Source organism: Anomaloglossus baeobatrachus, chromosome 1 (genome assembly GCF_048569485.1).
Source record: "Anomaloglossus baeobatrachus isolate aAnoBae1 chromosome 1, aAnoBae1.hap1, whole genome shotgun sequence".
NCBI lineage: Eukaryota > Metazoa > Chordata > Amphibia > Anura > Aromobatidae > Anomaloglossus > Anomaloglossus baeobatrachus.
The window spans coordinates 856,990,928-857,011,978 of NC_134353.1; the positions used below are offsets into that span (position 1 = coordinate 856,990,928).

General features: G+C 46.8%; 1 protein-coding gene across 1 annotated transcript in view; it reads left to right on the top strand.

Moving 5' to 3' along the window:
• The first annotated feature begins 4,337 nt into the window (after nucleotides 1–4,337).
• The window catches only part of PDE8B (phosphodiesterase 8B), a 336,550-nt gene continuing 319,836 nt past the window's right edge, over nucleotides 4,338–21,051 (top strand). Inside the window, exon 1 of the mRNA XM_075325611.1 lies at nucleotides 4,338–4,369. The gene's annotated coding sequence lies outside the window, so the exon portion shown is untranslated. The remainder of the gene's footprint in view (nucleotides 4,370–21,051) is intronic.

The following is a 21,051-nucleotide window of genomic DNA, read 5'->3' on the forward strand; positions in this document are numbered from 1 at the left end:
CCCAGTCTTGACGTTTTATCTTATGTTTCTTGTTCAAAGGTGGTCGTTTTTCAGCCTTCCTTACCTTGGCCATGTCCCTGAGTATGGCACACCTTGTGCTTTTTGATACTCCAGTAACGTTGCAGCTCTGAAATATGGCCAAACTGGTGGCAAATGGCATCTTGGCAGCTTCACGCTTGATTTTCCTCAATTCATGGGCAGTTATTTTGCGTCTTTTTTGCCAAACGCGCTTCTTGCGACCCTGTTGGCTATTTGCCATTAAACGCTTGATTGTTCGGTTATCACGCTTCAAATGTTTGGTAATTTCAAGACTGCTGCATCCCTCTGCAAGACATCTCACAATTTTGGACTTTTCAGAGCCCGTCAAATCTCTCTTTTGACCCATTTTGTCAAAGAAAAGGAAGATGCCTAATACGTAAGCACACCTTATATAGGGTGTTGATGTCATTACACCACACCCCTCCTCATTACAGAGATGCACATCACCTGATTTACTTAATTGGTAGTTGGCTCTCAGCCTATACAGCTTGGAGTAGGACAACATGCATACAAATTATCATGTGATCAAAATACTCATTTGCCTAATAATTCTGCACACGGTGTATTCTTTCATGCGAGACATTCGGGCGTGATATACTAATGACACTCGGATCAAACTCATCAGCGAGCGTGAGCCGAGTGTCATTCACTGTGATCAGATTCACCCACATGTGAGAATAGGAGCACAGGTGAGGAGAAGAGGGAGAGATTAATTTCTCCTTCTTCTCTATTGTCTGCCTCGGTATATCAGACTGGACGGCACGGTGGCTCAGTGGTTAGCACTGCAGCCTTGCAGCACTGGGGACTTGGGTTCTAGTCCCACTAAGGACAACATCTGTAAGGAGTTTGTATGTTCTCCCCGTGTTTGCGTGGCTTTCCTCCGGGTACTCCAGTTTCCTCCCACACGCCAAAAAACATAGTGATAGAAAATTTAGATTGTGATCCCCAATGGGGACAGTGTTGCCAATGTATGTAAAGCGCTGTGGAATTAATAGCGCTATATAAATGAATAAATATTATTATTATTATTACTCGGATGTCAGCTGAGCACAGTCCAATTTTATGCACAGACCTATAGACTTGAATGTGTGCTCACCGTCCTATATATGCTACCAATCTCAGCGTGCTGCATTTGTTGTCTCATTTGGCATGAGAAAAGAACTGCTGTGGCTGCCCATAGTATAATATTGGTCCTAGAGCTATCTGATAAAATCATATAGCCCTCGTCTGTGTTAGGCTTCCGCCACACATCCGTGAAAAACGTGCGTGTTTGGTCCGTTTCCGTGTATACTGGAGACACGGCCAAACGTGCACCAATGTTACTATATCTCAGCGGTTACACTTGCGTTTTTGGTTATGTCCGTTTGTCCGTCTCCGTGATGCGTTTTGTGGGCCGTGTCTCACGCCAGCATGTCCGTTTTATTCACGCAACACGCAGCACGGACCCAATGAAAGTCAATGGGTCTGTGCGCACGTCCGAGTGACACGGACGCATCTCTGTTTGTTCCCTGTATGTTTTGTGCTTTTTTCATGTCATGTCAGTCTTTTTTCTTTTTATGTTTCGTTCTCTCCCTCAGTCCGTCGGTCGGTCTCTATGTCTGTCTGTCCCTCTAGCTGTCTGTCGGTCAGTTCCCCCCTCTCTCATACTCACCATTCCCCGATCTCCAGCGCGGCGCTGCACGGCTGTTATAAAAACTCCGGCGGCTTTTCCTCTTTTGAAAAAGCCGGCCGCCCATTAATCAATCTCGTATTCCCTGCTTTACCCACCCACCAGCGGCTGTGATTGGTTGCAGTGATACACGCCCACCACGCTGAGTGACAGGTGTCACACTGCACCCAATCACAGCAGCCGGTGGGCGTGTCTATACTGTGCAGTAAAATAAATAAATAAATAATTAAAAAAAACGGCGTGCGGTCCCCCCCCATTTTAATACCAGCCAGATAAAGCCATACGGCTGAAGGCTGGTATTCTCAGGATGGGGAGCCCCACGTTATGGGGAGCCCCCCACCCTAACAATATCAGTCAGCAGCCGCCCAGAATTGCCGCATACATTATATGCGACAGTTCTGGGGCTGTACCCGGCTCTTCCCGATTTACCCTGGTGCGTTGGCAAATCGGGGTAATAAGGAGTTATTGGAAGCCCATAGCTGCCAATAAGTCCTAGATTAATCATGTCAGGCGTCTAGGAGACACCTTCCATGATTAATCTGTAAGTGACAGTAAATAAACACACACAAACCTGAAAAATCCTTTATTAGAAATAAAAAACACAAACAGGCACCGCCGCTCCGGTCACCTCCACGCAGCTAATGAGATGAGTAGCACGATCAGCTGCTGTCACTGAGGTTACCCTCGTCCAGCGGTGACCGCGAGTTACCAGACTGACAGCTGCTGATCGCGCTACTCATCTCATTAGCTGCGTGGAGGTGACCGGAGCGGCGGTGTCTGCTGCAGCTCCTGTCACCTGCATGCAGCAGAGCTGGACGCGACGCTGGAGGACCGTGGAGTACGCCGGACATGGAGGGTTTGTCGGGGTTAATAAATTGGTAATGAGGGAATGTGTTTGTGTTTTTTATTTCTAATAAAGGATTTTTCGGGTGTGTGTGTTTATTTACTGTAACTTACAGATTAATCATGGAGGGTGTCTCCTAGACGCCTGACATGATTAATCTAGGACTTATTGGCAGCTATGGGCTGCCAATAACTCCTTATTACCCCGATTTGCCAACGCACCAGGGTAAATCGGGAAGAGCCGGGTACAGCCCCAGAACTGTCGCATATAATGTATGTGGCAATTCTGGGCGGCTGTTGACTGATATTGTTAGGGTGGGGGGCTCCCCATAACGTGGAGCTCCCCATCCTGAGAATACCAGCCTTCAGCCGTATGGCTTTATCTGGCTGGTATTAAAATGGGGGGGACCGCACGCCGTTTTTTTTAATTATTTATTTATTTATTTTACTACACAGTATAGACACGCCCACCGGCTGCTGTGATTGGGTGCAGTGTGACACCTGTCACTCAGCATGGTGGGCGTGTCTCACTGCAACCAATCACAGCCGCCGGTGGGCGGGTAAAGCAGGGAATACGAGATTGATTAATGGGCGGCCGGCTTTTTCAAATTAGAAAAAGCCGCCGGAGCAGTGTGAACGCCGTGCAGCGCCGGTGATCGGGGATCGGTGAGTATGAGAGAGGGGGGGACACTTCAGTCACTCGGGGGATTACCGGTCACCGGTGAATCCTTCACAGGTGACCGCTAATCAGTACACGGCACAAAGACAGAGCCGCGGCATGACAATGAAGTCGGGTGAAGTTCACCCGAGTTCATTCTCATCCCGCTACTCTGTCTTCCGACATGTAGTAACGACATTTTGCATCACACACGTACATTTCACACGGACAACACATACACATGTCAGTTATTTCACTCACGCACACACGGACATTCCACACGCACATACGGCTAGCATACGGGATACACACGCAGGCCACACATACCATAAAAACGGACATAAAAAACGGAAAACGGACCCGAAAAACGGCCCGTTTTACACGGACGTGGTTTTCACGGATGTGTGGCGGAGCCCTTAGAGTGCTTTCACACTGCCTTTTGTCCTCCATTCAGTGGCCCTGTTAGGAGTGTTAGGGCATACGTCCAAACCCCCCTGCAAAACGGGATTAGGACGTATGCAACGACCAGGCCTTTGACTATAATAATGCAGATAGAGTCACCATGTGCTGTGTCGTTCACCATTTTCATGCCTCTGGGAGCTGGACATCCAGACGAAGCCTACTACTTCTGGGTGTCTGCCTCCAGTAGGCGTATATATCCGAAAATGGTGAACCACAGATCAGATGATGACTTTGTCTTCACTGTTATAGTCAAATGCCCTGTTGGCACTTACATGCGAATCCCGTTTTAGCCCCGTAAGCATAGGCGGATTATAATGAGGGGAATCTGGGCTACCGCCCGGGGCCTGAGGCTCCAGGGGGCCCATGCTCAGAAAAGTAAATTGCCCCCATTATAATCTGCATGAAACATTTAAAAGATGCTGAGTCATCTGCCCGCCCTGCAGCACGGGGGCCGCCATCAGGGTAATGAGTGGGGCCCGGGTCGCTCATAGAGAGATGCCCTCTCTTTCTGCTCTGCACTAATCTATGTGATGGGGGCAGGGGAGGAAATGTACTCGAGCAGAACGGAGGCTGAGAAGGTGAAGGACCTAGCCTGATCACATGACCGGTGAGGTGGCAGGTCCTGTAGCTGCGGCAGCCTCCGTGCAGATCCCAGTGTTTTCTCCCCTGCCTGCACCGATGAAGAGCTGCAAGATGTGGTAATGTATAGTGTGTAAGGAAATGTGCTTGTTGTAGAGCTGTGTGTGTATATGTGCAAGTAGTCTGGCTGTCTCTTTCTCTCCCTGACTGTCTCTTTCTCTCCCTGACTGGCTGTCTCTTTCTCTCCCTGGCTGTCTCTTTCTCTCCCTGACTGGCTGTCTCTTTCTCTCCCTGACTGTCTCTTTCTCTCCCTGACTGGCTGTCTCTTTCTCTCCCTGGCTGTCTCTTTCTCTCCCTGACTGGCTGTCTCTTTCTCTCCCTGACTGGCTGTCTCTTTCTCTCCCTGGCTGGCTGTCTCTTTCTCTCCCTGGCTGTCTCTTTCTCTCCCTGACTGGCTGTCTCTTTCTCTCCCTGGCTGTCTCTTTCTCTCCCTGACTGGCTGTCTCTTTCTCTCCCTGGTTGTCTCTTTCTCTCCCTGACTGGCTGTCTCTTTCTCTCCCTGACTGTCTTTTTCTCTCCCTGACTGGCTGTCTCTTTCTCTCCCTGGCTGTCTCTTTCTCTCCCTGACTGGCTGTCTCTTTCTCTCCCTGGCTGGCTGTCTCTTTCTCTCCCTGGCTGTCTCTTTCTCTCCCTGGCTGTCTTTCTCTCCCTGGCTGGCTGTCTCTTTCTCTCCCTGGCTGGCTTTCTCTTTCTCTCCCTGACTGGCTGTCTCTTTCTCTCCCTGGCTGTCTGTCTCTTTCTCTCCCTGACTGGCTGTCTCTTTCTCTCCCTGGCTGTCTGTCTCTTTCTCTCCCTGACTGTCTCTCTCTTTCTCTCCCTGACTGGCTGTCTCTTTCTCTCCCTGGCTGGCTGTCTCTTTCTCTCCCTGGCTGTCTCTCTCTTTCTCTCCCTGACTGGCTGTCTCTTTCTCTCCCTGACTGGCTGTCTCTTTCTCTCCCTGGCTGGCTGTCTCTTTCTCTCCCTGGCTGGCTGTATCTTTCTCTCCCTGACTGGCTGTCTCTTTCTCTCCCTGGCTGACTGGCTGTCTCTTTCTCTTCCTGGCTGACTGGCTGTCTCTTTCTCTTCCTGGCTGACTGGCTGTCTCTTTCTATCCCTGGCTGACTGGCTGTCTCTTTCTATCCCTGGCTGACTGGCTGTCTCTTTCTATCCCTGGCTGACTGGCTGTCTCTTTCTATCCCTGGCTGACTGGCTGTCTCTTTCTATCCCTGGCTGACTGGCTGTCTCTTTCTCTCCCTGGCTGACTGGCTGTCTCTTTCTCTCCCTGGCTGACTGGCTGTCTCTTTCTATCCCTGGCTGACTGGCTGTCTCTTTCTATCCCTGGCTGACTGGCTGTCTCTTTCTATCCCTGGCTGACTGGCTGTCTCTTTCTCTCCCTTGCTGACTGGCTGTCTCTTTCTCTCCCTTGCTGACTGGCTGTCTCTTTCTCTCCCTTGCTGACTGGCTGTCTCTTTCTCTTCCTTGGCTGACTGGCTGTCTCTTTCTCTTCCTGGCTGACTGGCTGTCTCTTTCTCTCCCTTGCTGACTGGCTGTCTCTTTCTCTCCCTTGCTGACTGGCTGTCTCTTTCTCTCCCTTGCTGACTGGCTGTCTCTTTCTCTCCCTTGCTGACTGGCTGTCTCTTTCTCTCCCTTGCTGACTGGCTGTCTCTTTCTCTCCTTGGCTGACTGGCTGTCTCTTTCTCTCCTTGGCTGACTGGCTGTCTCTCTCCCTGGCTGGCTGTCTCTTTCTCTCCCTGTCTGGCTGTCTCTTTCTCTCCCTGTCTGGCTGTCTCTTTCTCTCCTTGGCTGACTGGCTGTCTCTTTCTCTCCCTGTCTGGCTGTCTCTTTCTCTCCCTGGCTGGCTGTCTCTTTCTCTCCCTGGCTGGCTGTCCCTCTTCCTGGCTGGCTGTCTCTCTCCCTGGCTGGCTGTCTCTTTCTCTCCCTGTCTGGCTGTCTCTTTCTCTCCCTGTCTGGCTGTCTCTTTCTCTCCTTGGCTGACTGGCTGTCTCTTTCTCTCCCTGTCTGGCTGTCTCTTTCTCTCCCTGGCTGGCTGTCTCTTTCTCTCCCTGGCTGGCTGTCCCTCTTCCTGGCTGGCTGTCTCTTTCTTTCTCTCGCTGGCTGGCTATATCTTTCTATCCCTGGCTCGCTGTCTCTTTCTGTCTCTCTCTCTCTTTGTCTCTGTCAGTCTCTATCTGTCACTCCACAGAAATCATATTACCTCACACATAAGTTTCTTATACTAAGAATGTCTTTCGTTGCCTATAGCAACTAATCACAGCTCCGTTGACTTTAATGTAAGCAGGTTTTTTGGCAAATAACTGCAATAGCACGGGGTTAAATTTTCCCCTCAAAACATAGTCTATGACATTCCCTGAGCCAAATGGAGTGTCTGTGCAAAATATTGTGATTGTAAATGTGATGGTGCATATTCCTTTAGCGGGGACACACACACACACACACATATATACACACACACACACAGATATACACACAGCTTTATATATATATTGGATATACGCATATGGCTGACTATTCTGTCTTGGGCTTGTCATTTTGATGTCCTGAAAAACAATGCATGCAGCTTTTTTTGGGCTGTCAGAATGATGACTAGCGGTTAAAGTTTGATTGATGAGGACTGTTTGCAGAATTGGAGATTTTCCAAGAGTGATGGTGGGACTGTGGAAAGTTCGAGGTAAGTATGTGTGTCGCCCCCGTGCCAGCAGCTGGCGCTGCTCGGGTCGGGGCCTGCTGGGGTGGTCGCTCGAGGGTCTCCGGACCCGGGGGTCTCGTGGACACGCCGAATAAATGGGGGGACGTAGATGTACGGGCTAGGCCATATTAAGTTTGTGACGCCACCCACGGTGTGTGGTGAGTTGGGACACCACCGCTGGTGTGATGGGGCACCCGGGGGAGATGTGGTGGCAGCTGGATGTTAACCCCTCTGTGGGTAGGGATGGTTGCCCCGGGGCCCAATGTCTGGTGCAGGGTATAGCGACGGCAAGGGGGAGGTTTGATTACTCACAGTCAATAAATCACACAAGTCTCTGGTAAACCAAGGTGCTGGTGGCCGCTGCTGCGGTCGGTTGCATTCGAGTCCCCCACCCGGCTGTTGGTCTCTATCCTTTTCCTCTGCCCTGTTTTGTGTAAGGTGGACTTCCTAGTCTGAAACTCAGGAGTTTCCTTCCTGGCTGGAGGTGGCCTAAGGAGCCGTGCCCGCAGACGCTGGCCCGTGGGATCTATGGGCCCTGGCGGTGACCTCCTATCCCTATCGATAGGCTGTTGTCTTCTATGAGGGACTTTGGGTGGGACAGTAACTATAACTGCAAACAGTTGCACATTGAAAAAGCCAAAAATGTACTAGGGAAAATATGGCACTGCATTACTGCAAAATAGAGATATTTAGTTTATGTATTGGCCAAAGCATGTAAGCCCGGAAACCAAACGGCAAGGTATATCTCTGTAATCCGGGAACCTAACTTAAAAGCCACTATCTAGGTTAAAAACATCCATAGCTGGGAAAAATGCCACTATTTGGACTGCAAACCTCCATATATGGGCAGCTAGGCTCCTGCTATAATGGTTATGAACAGCCAGGTCTTAGGGCGGAGTGCTCAGTCAGAAAGAGACTCACTAGAAGTATCAAAAAACTGACCCGCACATCCAACAAATGTGAACAGGTGCTAACTGAAAAAACATAGTAACTATAAATGCAAACAGTTGCACACTGAAAAAGCCAAAAATGTACTAGGGAAAATATGGCACTGCATTACTGCAAAAGAGAGATATTAAGTTTATGAGGGACTTTGGGTGGGGCAGGACCTCTAGTCCTGGCCTCAATCGGTGAATTATCCAGTCTGCTTGTTTCCGGTTCTGGCATCAGGGTCCGAGTACCCCTCTCTGTGCTACGGTTTCCGGGTCGATTCCCCATGTCGGTATCGGCGGGCTACAACCCTGTCCCGGTCCACCTCGGTTCTGCCGAGCCGTCTTCCCGTCTCCTGCTGACGAAGACCACCGTCTGCCTCCTAGCCTGAGGCACCAGGGCTCCTACCCTGGTATCGTTCAACTTGAACTTTCCTGCTGGAGCTATACTTAGCTCCAGCCCACACTCCCCTCCAACTTGAACTCCAAACTGAACTAACTACTGGTTTCCCTCCCCGGGCTGTCTGGACCCCTGGGTGGGCGTGTCCAACCGCCTGGTCACGCCCACTGCTGTGTCTATCTTTCCCTAAGGGGGGGGTGACTAGGGTTTTTGGTTGGCTGTGTGTTTCCTAAGTGGGGAAGGTGTTGTGTAGGGGCCTATTTGTGACTGAGCTCACCCTGTAAATGCATCACTTGGGTCCTTTCACTGGGGGACAGTGTGAGGTCAGCTCCATGTTCAAAGAGGCAAAGTCCGGCAATAGAAAAAAGTTGTTTCCAGCATCACGTCCAAGAAATAAGGGTAAAAACTAATGTTATTCCATAACTTACTTGTGCAAATCTAGCATGATGTGTCTAAGAACCTCTTTTAGGTGTGAAACGTGCCAGACTTTGTTTTATACTTTGTGGACGTCCATCCAGCCTAGTGTTGGTTTTAACCTTATGGAATAAAATTTGTTTTTTAACCTTATTTCTTGGACGTGATGCTGGAAACAACTGTTTTCTATTGCCGAAGTTTCGAGTGGTAGAGGCGGAGCTGTAGTGGAGGCGGAGTCTGAAAGGGCCCCGAAAATGTTGGCAGTATGGGGCCCTGAAATTCCTGGTGGCAGCCTTGGGTAGGACGTACGTGCAACATACAGGGTGTGGCGTGGCTGAGGGAGTCCCGGCCTGTCTGCCAAAGAGGAGCGTCCTCTGTAATGGTGATGGCAGATGGCGTTGTTGCAGGCCACGCTGGAGTCCAGCAGTCTGAAGACTGGCGACAGACCGGTGACACTACGCAACGGCGGCACACTATGTGAAAGGGGGGGGCAATGGTGACACACTATGTGAAAGGGGGGGGCAATGGCAGCACACTATGTAAAAGTCAGGGGGACGAGGGTGTCTTCTATCAAAGTGTTCTGGGGCATCTGATCTATGTAGTTTCAAGTCTCCATTCCCAATACATCCACTGTGTATGTATAGATTGGGAATGGAGGATTGAAACTGCATGGGTGACACACCCCAGCACACTGTGCCCCACTGGCCCACCCTCCATCTTGGATATTTCCAATGTCTGACTCCGCATGCTGTGTGTGCCCCTCCATCAAGATATTCTGCATGTATCATGATGTATGTAGTGGATATAATGGAGGGGCACACACAGAGTGCAGGGCAGGGACATCTACCCACACCAATCCCATACCCCATATATATATTTTCACTACTACAATAAGGCCATGTGCACACATTGAGTATTTGGTGAGGTTTTTTAACCTCAGTATTTTTTACAAATACGGAGGTAGAAAAGTCACCAAATGCAGACAATGCATTACAAATAATGAGGTAATAAACTCACCAAATAATCAGCGTGTGCACGTGCCCCAAGGCCTCATGCACATGTTCAGTATTAGAGGTTTTGTTACCGTATTTGTTAAGCTATGTTCACATAGGGCAGTTTTGCAGGGTTTTTTTCCATTGGTTTAATGTAAGTACATGCTGATAACAAGCTGTAGCTTTTGCTCAGGTTTTGCTGTAAAAAAAAAAACACTCTGCGTTCAGTATTTGGTGAGTTTTTTCCTCAGTATGTGTAAGGCCTCGTGAACACGTGCAATATTGGTGAGTTTTTACCTCAGTATGTGTAAGGCCTTGTGCACATGAGTATTTGTTGAGTATTTTACGTCAGTATTTGTTAAACTATGCTCACACAGGATGTTTTTGCTCAGTTTTTTTTATTTATTTATTTATTTTTTTGGGCAGTAGTCTTGTTTACAGCTGGACTGTTCAATACTCTGCCTAATTGGTTTTTTTTTTATAAACTGAAGGGAATATGTATTAGATTAGTGGATGTTTTTAAGGTTATAGTTTTGGCAACTATTTTTCAGAAATTATCTGTTTCATGTGTATGATGATGGACCCGTCACATGACCCGTGTGTAGGGATGGGGGGGCCCACAGGTCCTGAACAGCCCGGGGCCCTGGTTACCCTTAATCCGCCCCTGCCCGTAAGCCCCGATGAGACAAAACGCAGTATCACCCATACAAGTCAGTGGATACCTGATAATCACAGACCAGTATCACGCGGATGCCATTGGGTGCAGTCCACGTGCTGTTTGCTTTTAACATCATAGCGGATATATGACAAGCTTTGCAAAAAGGTTTTTCAAGGGAACTTTTTTTTTACCTTGAAAGTCACTGGTGGAAAAAATGGACACTGGGACCAAACTAATAAAAATCTGATACAGCAGAATTATTAAAATTTGTCCATCTTTTTACATATGTGAAAATGGACGTCTGAATGAGAGCTAATATACCTGTATGCAGTTTGTAGCACCTCATTGTGTTTTACGGGCTTCCTTCCGGCTTTTCTCTGCTGACAGGTCAATGGACGCTGCATAGCTGACTTTGTATGAAATTATACAGGCACCATAGTGCCTATGGCTACGTTTAGGTATTGTGAGCACCACTGTGTAGATATTAGTGCTAGATAGTGGCATACCCCTCATTGATTTTAATGGGAAAATGCTTTGACATGCCTGACAATCCTTTGATTGCTGGTGGTCGTAGCATATGGTTAACCCGACGCAACTAAATGACTCACCATAAATTAGCAGAAACGTATTAATCAGGCAGTAAATGGTGTTATGTCTGTATGTCAGGGACGAATGTACTGTGTTTACTGTATAACCTGTGTCGTTGCAAGAGGGACCCTCTCCCACCTTAAAAACTGCCAGCAATATCTGACCGTCTGCGGGATTGCCTTCTGAATACTGAGCTAATGCTTTTCACAGGCCGGAATTACAGGGACATTGTTAGAGAGATGTAAGGGGTGAAGGGGATGTAGTATAATTGGGGCCTATATACTGTTCCTGCGTCCTCTGTGTCCACCACTGCTCACTGTATAGTCACTCAGAAGGCCATACATTTCATTTTCCACGTATTTGAATACAGGATAAAAGACTTTTTCATTACTCCTACAAACATATAATTTGTAGTCACACTATGTACATGCTTTTCTAAAGGATCCCTTTGATCGTACCGAGGTATGGCAACTGTTGTTTCCTAAAACCCCCTTTCTCTCCGCCGTCCCTCTAATGACATGCCACTCTTGAGGTGACGCATGTATTTTCATTAATTTATATTGGCACCAAGAAGCTATTCAGATACCACATCTACACCTTTTCTTTCCCTGAGTACATGCTACATTTATTTCCCTTCCCCCTCTTTTTCTTCCTGCTTACGTCTTTAACGGTCCTTCACGCCATTTACCACTGGCGGGGATAAGTGGCTTACTTTCTGTAGACCGGTGTTGAACGTCATAGAAGTTTAGCTGTAAGAAAGAAAATAATCACATAGTGAACCGCATTGTAACTGTCTCCTGGAATGGTCTGTGGGATGGTCGGCTCTTGTTTGTTGTGCATACACAACTTGGACAGGCCGACTTAAAAAATCATTCACAGAGGATTTAGGCTGAGTCGGTGTATTGTCAGATGGCCAAGGACGTACAGTGATTCGACATGAGGATTAAAGGTAGCACATCGATGTTTATACTTATAGTAAATCTGCTCAGATAGCAGTAAAGTTCATTTCTTCCATAAAACAGCCATGTGCATTATCTCCTAGTGTCTTTCTGGCTTCTCCCCACCCTGCTCGTCTTTATTGACAGGTGTCATAGTCCTGACTTGCGGTGCGTCTTCTATACTGTGACTTCTCTTGCGCCTTCTTGTGAAGCCGGTATCTGCCTGTGTGCCGAACTAACATACTGCTGGGGTCTCGGTGCCGTTCTGTATTCCTGTGACGGGCTGTTTCCCTGCACCAGGTCTTTCGCTGGTGATGGGAGGGGCTTGCTCACTTGCTCCGCATTCCGGGTAATTGCTCTACATTATCAGGGAGTGTTCTGAAGCAGCGACAGTTGTATTTCCTGGTTTGTTGCAGTAAGTGCCCGGCTCCTGGTTTGTCTTGTGACTTGATCTTGGCTACTCGACCCTGGACTATCTTCTAACTTTGCTCTACCTGCATCCCTGACCTTGTCGTTCCCGTCCGGCTTCTGACCACCGACTTCCTTCTGACTACGTCTTTCCCTACCCCTTGTGTCCCATATGTAATCTCCTGGTTACCTGACCCCCGACCTAAATCTCGACCTCGTTCCTGTCTACTCCCAGTGTTTTGTCGCATTCTCTCGGTATTGACTTTGGTCTGTCTGACTTCCCCTCTGCTTTCGCAACACACTCATGCTCACTGCGCCATCCAGTTGCAAACTCTATACTACAGCCCATAGACACTAGTATCTCACTCCACTGTGTGAGTGGCGTAACAACAGGTCTCTTTTTGTGTACACATGACCTTTCAATCGTGGGGAGTGGGTTGGGGAGAATCCGATCAAGCGTCGCATCAAACTAGTCAGCAGAGACCCCTAGTTCATATACGGCTTTTCAACGTATGTTTACTATGAAACACCACAGTGTTCCAGATTAAAACATGCCTACCTCTAATCAAGCAGTCAATCCCTGATTAAAGGGAATCTGCCACCAGGTTTTTGCTATTTGATCTGAGAGCAGCATATTGTAGAGACAGAGACCCTGATTTCAGCGGTGTCACTTACTGGTCTGCATACTGCCATTTTGACACAATCACTGTTTTCTCTGCTGCAGATCTAGCAGTTCTGTGAATGTTGAGCCTGATTGGCAGCTTTCTGTGCACGCTGGTCATTGAGAAATAGCTGCTAATTAGAGATGAGTGGAACAGTGGAAGTTCAGGTTCTGCAGACTCAGCCGGATTTTAGATAAAGTTTTGTTCTGGACCCGAACTTGATCCAAACCTCATTGGAAGTCACTGATTGGTCAGTTTGGGTCTCCGCCCACATACAGCCAGTCGGAAACAACACTTCCAGAGATGGATGGGGGTTTTTTGTTTTGTTTTTTTTAGTACACACTACATATAGCGCTCACCATCCGTAAAAATGTGGAATTTTGTTGAAAAGTCTCAAACAATTCAAGGGAGATGCAGAAAGCACATGGATGATGGCCGTTTTGTGTTCAATCTACACTTCAACAGGTCCCTCCAGTTATAGGAAGACGAAACGACAGTCGTCCATGTGCTTTCTGCATCTTCCTTACATTGTTTAAGACTTTCCAATAAAATTCCACATCTTTACAGATGGTGAGTGCCACTGTCATTTATCTGCCTCTTTTGTTGGTGCTACCAGAAGCTGGCTTAAGTGCAGCACCACGTACATAAGTACCGTACTGCCAAAATTTTTCATTTTTTTTTTTTCAATTTGTATTCCGCTCGTTATGAATTTGCTGCTCCCCAGTTCCATCCACTTTTTCGGAGCTGGCAAACATGGAGTGAAGATGCCAAAAATTGCAACATTATTTTTACAGTCTGGTGAGGCACAGAAATATAGCAACCTTTTTACACCAGTATTTTAGTATAAACGTTTTGATGAATCAGGGACTTTTTTTTTATAAATCATCACCACTTTGTCCATTGTAGGAATCTGTCAGAAGAAGCGGGAGAATTAGGCTTTGTTCACATGTTGAGTTTTTGCAGCATTTTTTTCATGAGTGTTATGCAAATTAAAAGCTGCTGTTTACAGTACCAGCAAAAGCTTGGAGATTTCAGAAATCTCATGAATACGGGTGCTTTTTTTTCCTGACGCAAATGGAAAACTGCCGCTTTTTTAAAGAATCGGCAAGAATCAGCATGTCAATTCTTTCAGCGTTTTTACAGCCCTTTTTCACCATTGAAAGCAAAGAGAGAGTGGAAAAACTCAACTGCTGTGTTTATGATGCAATTTTGATGCGTTTTTGCTACTTTTGTGGTGAATGAAACTAACTTTATTAAACATGTACTGTATACAAATGACACATTAAAAACGCAGCAAAAACACAGTAAAGAAAGCAGCAAATCTATATTTTGGAAGCAGCTTTTTTACTGTCAAGAGAGCAGCGTTTGGCTGCAGAAAAAAACACAGCAAAAAAGGAACGTGTGAACAGTCTTATGTCAAACCTTTCTAATTTTTGAAGTATTTCTGCCATATTTGCAACTTACATTTACAACTTTACATTTACAAACACCTATTTTTGATCTTTTATTTCTCCTTTTTCTTTATTTTCTCCTCCAGCACTTGTCTTTTATACTCTCTGGTCCAGAGGTGGGGAACCTCCAGCACGCGGGCCACATGCGGCCTGCCATGATCTTTTCTGAGGCCCCTGGAGCAGAATCCTGTGGACCATAGTGCTCAGGTTGGCGACGACATCATGCTGGCTGCCAGTACTTTGACTATCCATGTGTGCAGCAAGGACGTACCAATAAGTCCTCATGCAGGCAGGTGTCAGTGTGCTGAAGATGTACTTTGAATGTGGGTTTGGTGCACAATACGCTCCCGTCCCACAGAAGAAGAAGAGCAGCAGCGTCACCATTCCCAGTGCTGTACATGCGTCCTGGTGCTGTGTGCCTTCCCAGTTCTGTATGCACCCCCCAGGCTGTGTCACCGTACCAGTGCTGTGAACCACCCCCCAGTGCTGTGTGCCACCCCCTAGTGCTCTCTGCCCCCCAATGCTGTGTACCAGTCTGTGCTGTGTACACCTCCAGTGGGCTACTGCTCCTCAATCTCTCCCCTCCTGCTATCTTTGACCTTGTTCTCAAACTCTGGGGTCTTTTTCACCTTTCCCCCTATTCCTCACTTCTACATCCGATGCTGTGCTCGACCTTTCTCTAGCTGCACGAGCCTCTAAGCACGCCGGGGTGATCCGTAGGCTCCATACCTCTCACGGTTATCTCAGGGTTGTCTGACTGGCCCTAGCACTGAGGCCACATCTTCTCTCAGTTGAACTCTATCTTCTACTGTCCACTCTGGAGACCTCCTTACAGTCCTGTTTTCCACACCTTTCATTTCCCCTTAACCCTATCTTTTCCCCTCCACTGCTATCCCAGCCCAACCACGAGGTGGCGCCTGTTGTTAACAGTCTCACTCTACTGCATCTGGAATCTGCACCTTACTAGCAGCAATACATATTAATATATACAATACAATTGGTTTAACAGACTACATAGCATGCTCAGTACAGGGCCAAGTCCACCTCCTACAAACACACTCCATGTAAAAACAAAAAACACAGACATGTGACTAGCATCATAGTTTATCATAGGTATTTATTATATCTGTGAAAAAAGGGACACGAAACGTACATACCACATTAATATCTGAATGTGGTCATAGGCAGAGTCTTTTTAGTGCCATTTGCTAATGAAGATCCACAACACTGCACACAAAATTACAACCTTAGAGAAAAACATATACAAGGCTAATGCTCTTGTATGAAGAAGCTGTGTCATCATAGTATTTTGTCACTGAAAAGAGGAAAGCAACAGAGACTTTGCTGAAACGCGTTGTATAAAACAGGAGTTATCCTTTTTATTACTATTAAGAATAAAGAGAATCACCTACAAAGACTGGCAGCCCATTTACTAGCGCTCAACCAGACCGAAATTTAATCCATTATATCATAGTATTTTGGTAATATAACCTGTCATCCTTACAGTCATATGTGATAAAACAATGGAATTTACAGTTGGTTTTGGGGAATACATTACAGTGAACCCTCAAGTTAGAAATATAAATTAATTTCATGATCAGTGGATGAGCGGACCTGTGGATGCTTGGGTTTGTTGGGTTCAGCCAAACTTTAGTTAACGGAACACCCAGACTTGACCCGAACTTGACCCCGGACCATGAACCCCATATAAGTCTTGAATTTTTGGGCTGTAAAAATGTACTAAGGACAGGTGCTGGAAAAGGCAGCAAAATGGGGTAAGAGCAGAGCAGGACAATTTCCCTGCAAACAAATGTCGATAAGAAATAAAATTTAAAAAACGGCATGGGTTCTCCCTATTTTTGATAACCAACCAAGGTAAAGCAGACAGCTTGGGGATGATATTATCAGGCTGGGAAGGGCCATGGTTATTTGGCCCTTTGCAGCCTAAAACTAGTAGCCAGAAGCCACCCCAAAAGTGGCACATGAGAAATTCCAGGCCTGCTGCAGATCGTGAGTAACCTATGGAGCCTTGTTCTCAGAACGAGGTTCCATAGGATTCGATGGACGTCGTGGGACATTACACTATTGGATTATGTTGGAGGTTCGAGGATTTTTTCGATTAATAAATTGGTGAACGAGTGAGTGTGGAGGAGTCTTTATTGAAATAAATTATTTTTTTTCTTGTGTGTGTTATTTTTACTTTACTCTTACAAGGTTAGTAATGGGGGTTTCTGATAGATGCCTCTCCAGTACTAACCCCTGGGATTAATGCCAGTTGTCAATTCACAGCTGACATCAACTCCAAAAATATTACCCTATTGCCAATGCACCTTGGCAATCAGCAAGAACCAGGCAAAGTACTAGAATTAGTGCATCTAATGTATGCGGCACTTCTGGGGTGGTTGTGGGCTACTATTTTTAGGAAGGGCCAAATAATCATGGGCCTTCCCAACTTGATAATACCAGACCCCAGCTGTCTGCTTTATCTTGGCTGGTTATTAAAAATAAAAGGACAAAATAAAAGGACGTCATGGCTTTTTCGTTTTGTTTTTATTTATGAATAACTAGCTGTAGTACCCGGGCATTGCTCGGGATAGTAACTGTCTCTTTGTCTCTCTCCCAATCTCCGTCTGTGGGTCGCTGTCTGTCTGTCTCTCTGTCTGTCTCTTTCCTTGTCTCTCTGTGTCTATGACTGTTTCTATCTCTCTGTCTGTATTTGTATCAGTCTATCTGTCTCCATCTCTGTGTCTGTCTCTCTCTACCTCTGTATCTGTCTCTGTGTGTGTCTGTCTGTCTCTCTCTTTCCCTGTCTATCTCTTTCACATCTGTCTCTTTCCAGGTCTGTCTCTTTCCCCGTCTGTCTCTTTCCCCGGCTGTCTCTATCCCCGTCTGTCTCTATCCCCATCTGTCTCTTTCCCCGTCTGTCTCTTTCCCCGTCTGTCTCTTTCCCCGTCTGTCTCTTTCCCCGTCTGTCTCTTTCCCCGGCTGTCTCTTTCCCCGGCTGTTTCTTTGCTCGGCTGTCTCTTTCCCGAGCTGTCTCTTTCCCGAGCTGTCTCTTTCCCGGGCTGTCTCTTTGCCTGTCTGTCATTTTGCCCATCTCTCTCTTTCCTCGTTTGTCTATTTCCCGTCTGTCTTTTCCAGGTCTGACTCTTTTCAGGTATGTCTCTTTCCCCGGCTGTCTCTTTGTCCGGCTGTCTCTTTGTCCGGCTGTCTCTTTGCCCGGCTGTCTCTTTGCCCGGCTGTCTCTTTGCCCGGCTGTCTCTTTGCCCGGCTGTGTCTTTGCCCGGCTGTGTCTTTCCCGGGCTGTGTCTTTCCCGGGCTGTGTCTTTGCCCGTCTGTCTCTTTGCCCGTCTGTCTCTTTGCCCGTCTGTCTCTTTGCTTGTCTGTCTCTTTGCCCGTCTGTCTCTTTGCCCGTCTGTCTCTTTGCCTATCGTCTCTTTGCCTGGCTGTCACTTTGCCCGGCTGTCACTTTGCCCGGCTGTCTCTTTCCCCGTATGTCTCTTTCCCCGTATGTCTCTTTCCCCGTATGTCTCTTTCCCCGTATGTCTCTTTCTCCGTCTGTCTCTTTCTTTCCCCATCTGTCTCTTTCCAGGTCTGTGTCTTTTCCCGTCTGTCTCTTTGCCTGTCTTTCTCTGTCTCTTTCTGTCTCTCTCTCTATGCGACTCACCACCGACATCATATTACCTCCCACCTAAGCTTCTTATACTAAGGCAGGCTTTACACGCTGCGACATCGCTAGCAATTGCTAGCCATGTCGAGCGTGATAGCACCTACCCCCGTCGCACATGCGATATGTGGTGATTGCTGCCGTAGCGAACATTATCGCTACAGTAGCTTCACACGCACATGCCTGGTCGGCGACGTCACTGTGACCGCCGAACAATATTTCCTTCAAGGGGGAGGTGCGGTCGGCGTCACAGCGACGTCACCGCGATGTCACTAATAACATCCTGCCCACCTCCTTCCCTCCGCATTGTCGGTGGAGGCAGGAAAGGAGATGTTTGTCGTTCCTGCGGTGTCACACACAGCGATGTGTGGTGCTGCAGGAACGACAAACAACATCGTACCGGCAGCAGCAGCGATATTATGAAAAGGAGCGACGTGTCACCGATCAACGATTTTTGACGTTTTTGCGATCGGTGATCGTCGCTCCTAGGGTTTACACGCTGCGATGTTGGTAACTGCGCCGGATGTGCGTCACTAACGACGTGACCCTGACGATATATCATTAACGATGTCGCAACGTGTTAAGCCCGCCTAACAGTTTTTGTTCCTATAGCAACCACTGACAGTTGCTATTAATAGCTTGTAGCTCCCACCTCCATTCAGATTAATGGAAGCAGGATTTTGTAGAGTAACTGTAAAGCGCGGGGTTAAATTTTCCCATCAAAACATAGTCTATGACGTTGCCTGAGTAACATGGAGTGTCTGTGCAAAATTTCCTGATTGTAAATGTGACGATGCAAATTCCTTTAGCGGACATACACACACACGCACACACACAAACACACACACACACACACACACATACAGTACAGACCAAAAGTTTGGACACACCTTCTCATCTCTAGAATATCTGTTAAGAGGAGATTTTGTGCAACAGGCCTTCTTGGTAAAATAGTTGCTAGGAAACCACTGCTAAGGACAGGCAACAAGCAGAAGAATGTGTTTGGGCTAAAGAACACAAGGAATGGACATTATACCAGTGGAAATCTGTGCTTTGGTCTGATGAGTCCAAATTTGAGATCTTTGGATCCAACCACTGTGTCTTTGTAGGAAAGGTGAACGGATGGACTCTACATGGCTGGTTCCCACCGTGAAGCATGGAGGAGGAGGTGTGATGGTGTAGGGGTGCTTTGCTGGTGACACTGTTGGGGATTTATTCAAAATTGAAAGTATACTGAACCAGCATGGCTACCACAGCATCTTGCAGCGGCGTGCTATTCCATCCGGTTTGCGTTTAGTTGGACCATAATTTTTTTTTCAACAGGACAATGACCCCAAACACACCTCCAGGCTGTGTAAGGGCTATTTGACTAAGAAGGAGAGTGATGGGGTGCTACGCCAAATGACCTGGTCTCCACAGTCACCAGACCTGAACCCAATCGAGATGATTTGGGGTGAGCTGGACCGCAGAGTGAAGGCAAAATGGCCTACAAGTGCTAAGCATCTCTGGAAACTCCTTCAAGACTGTTGGAAGACCATTTCCGGTGACTACCTCTTGAGGCTCATCAAGAGAATGCCAAGAGTGTGCACAGTAGTAATAAAAGTAAAAGGTGGCTACTTTGAAGAACCTAGAAGATAAGACATATTTTCAGTTATTACACACTTTTTTAAGTATTTCATTCCACGTTTTAATTCATAGTTTTGATGCCTTCAATGTGAATCTACAATTTTCAGAGTCCTGAAAATAAAGAAAACTCTTTGAATGAGAAGGTATGTCCAAACTTTTGGTCTGTACTGTACATACACTGAGCTTTATATATTAGATTTAAAAAAGATGGGATACTCTCTATTTTTGATGACCAGCTAAAGTAAAGCAGACAGCTGGAGGTTTCTTTACCTTGGCTGGATATCAAAAATTGGGGGGACCCCATGTCATTTTTCTTTTTAATTTATTTTGTTTGCAGCAGTGTCCAGGCTTCTTTCCCATGCCGAAAGCTTGTTGATTGGCTTTCACAAACCTTATTCAGCAGCCATACAGCATCTGAACTCCAAAATCAACCACGGACTTTCATGAGACGTCTGTGTTCGCGTTTAAGTCCCAGACACTAGGTATCTGGTACAAACTTAAAACTTTACTGTTCGAGTTCACTCATCTTTAATGATAACCATTGTAAATTAAACATATTGTGACATCAGACCGTAAGTGTATGGAAAACACGTTACATGTAGTACTGCATTGTACTGGAAAGAGGCGCTACTAGACAGCTAATAAGTGCAAGAATTTCAGTAAGGCTGGATTCACTTGATCGTATTTTCTCCATCCGAAAAAAGGTCCGATTTTGATCAGAGTGAGGAATAAAAAAAATAAAAGGTTTTTCCATCTGTCAGTCCCAGAAAATCAAACCCATGGACTTGAATAGCCAAGTGGCATCCAATTTTTGGAGGCAAATTGTGCATGCTGCAATTTTATTCCTCGGACCACTCAGACTGAGGGAACAATCGGACAAGTGCAATGCCTCATTAAATAACATTGGTCCAAGTGTGACCTGATGTTTTGACAAATAGAACTCTGTCCGAAAATACGGTCGTCAGCATGGGCCATAATATACAGTATATGCATATTACCTGAAAATGGACATGCTGATCAGCTGGATCTTCCAGTCAGGATCAGACATACCATTGTTGCCCAAGAGATAAGGGGGCCCATTACCACCTCCAAAACAGGTGGAATTGTGCGTTATGATGAGCTATTGGATTTCAAAGACCCATATATTGTTCTTGCATAGGGGGCTTCTGTTTGTGTCCGCTCCTGCTTCCAGTCACACATATCACACAATTCCAGTGTCATTAAGACTGTTTTTGAATTCTGATTTCAAGTTGTGAACGTACAGGAACATCCATTACATGTTGAAAATATTGCAAACATTAGCCATTCTAACTTGAAGGACC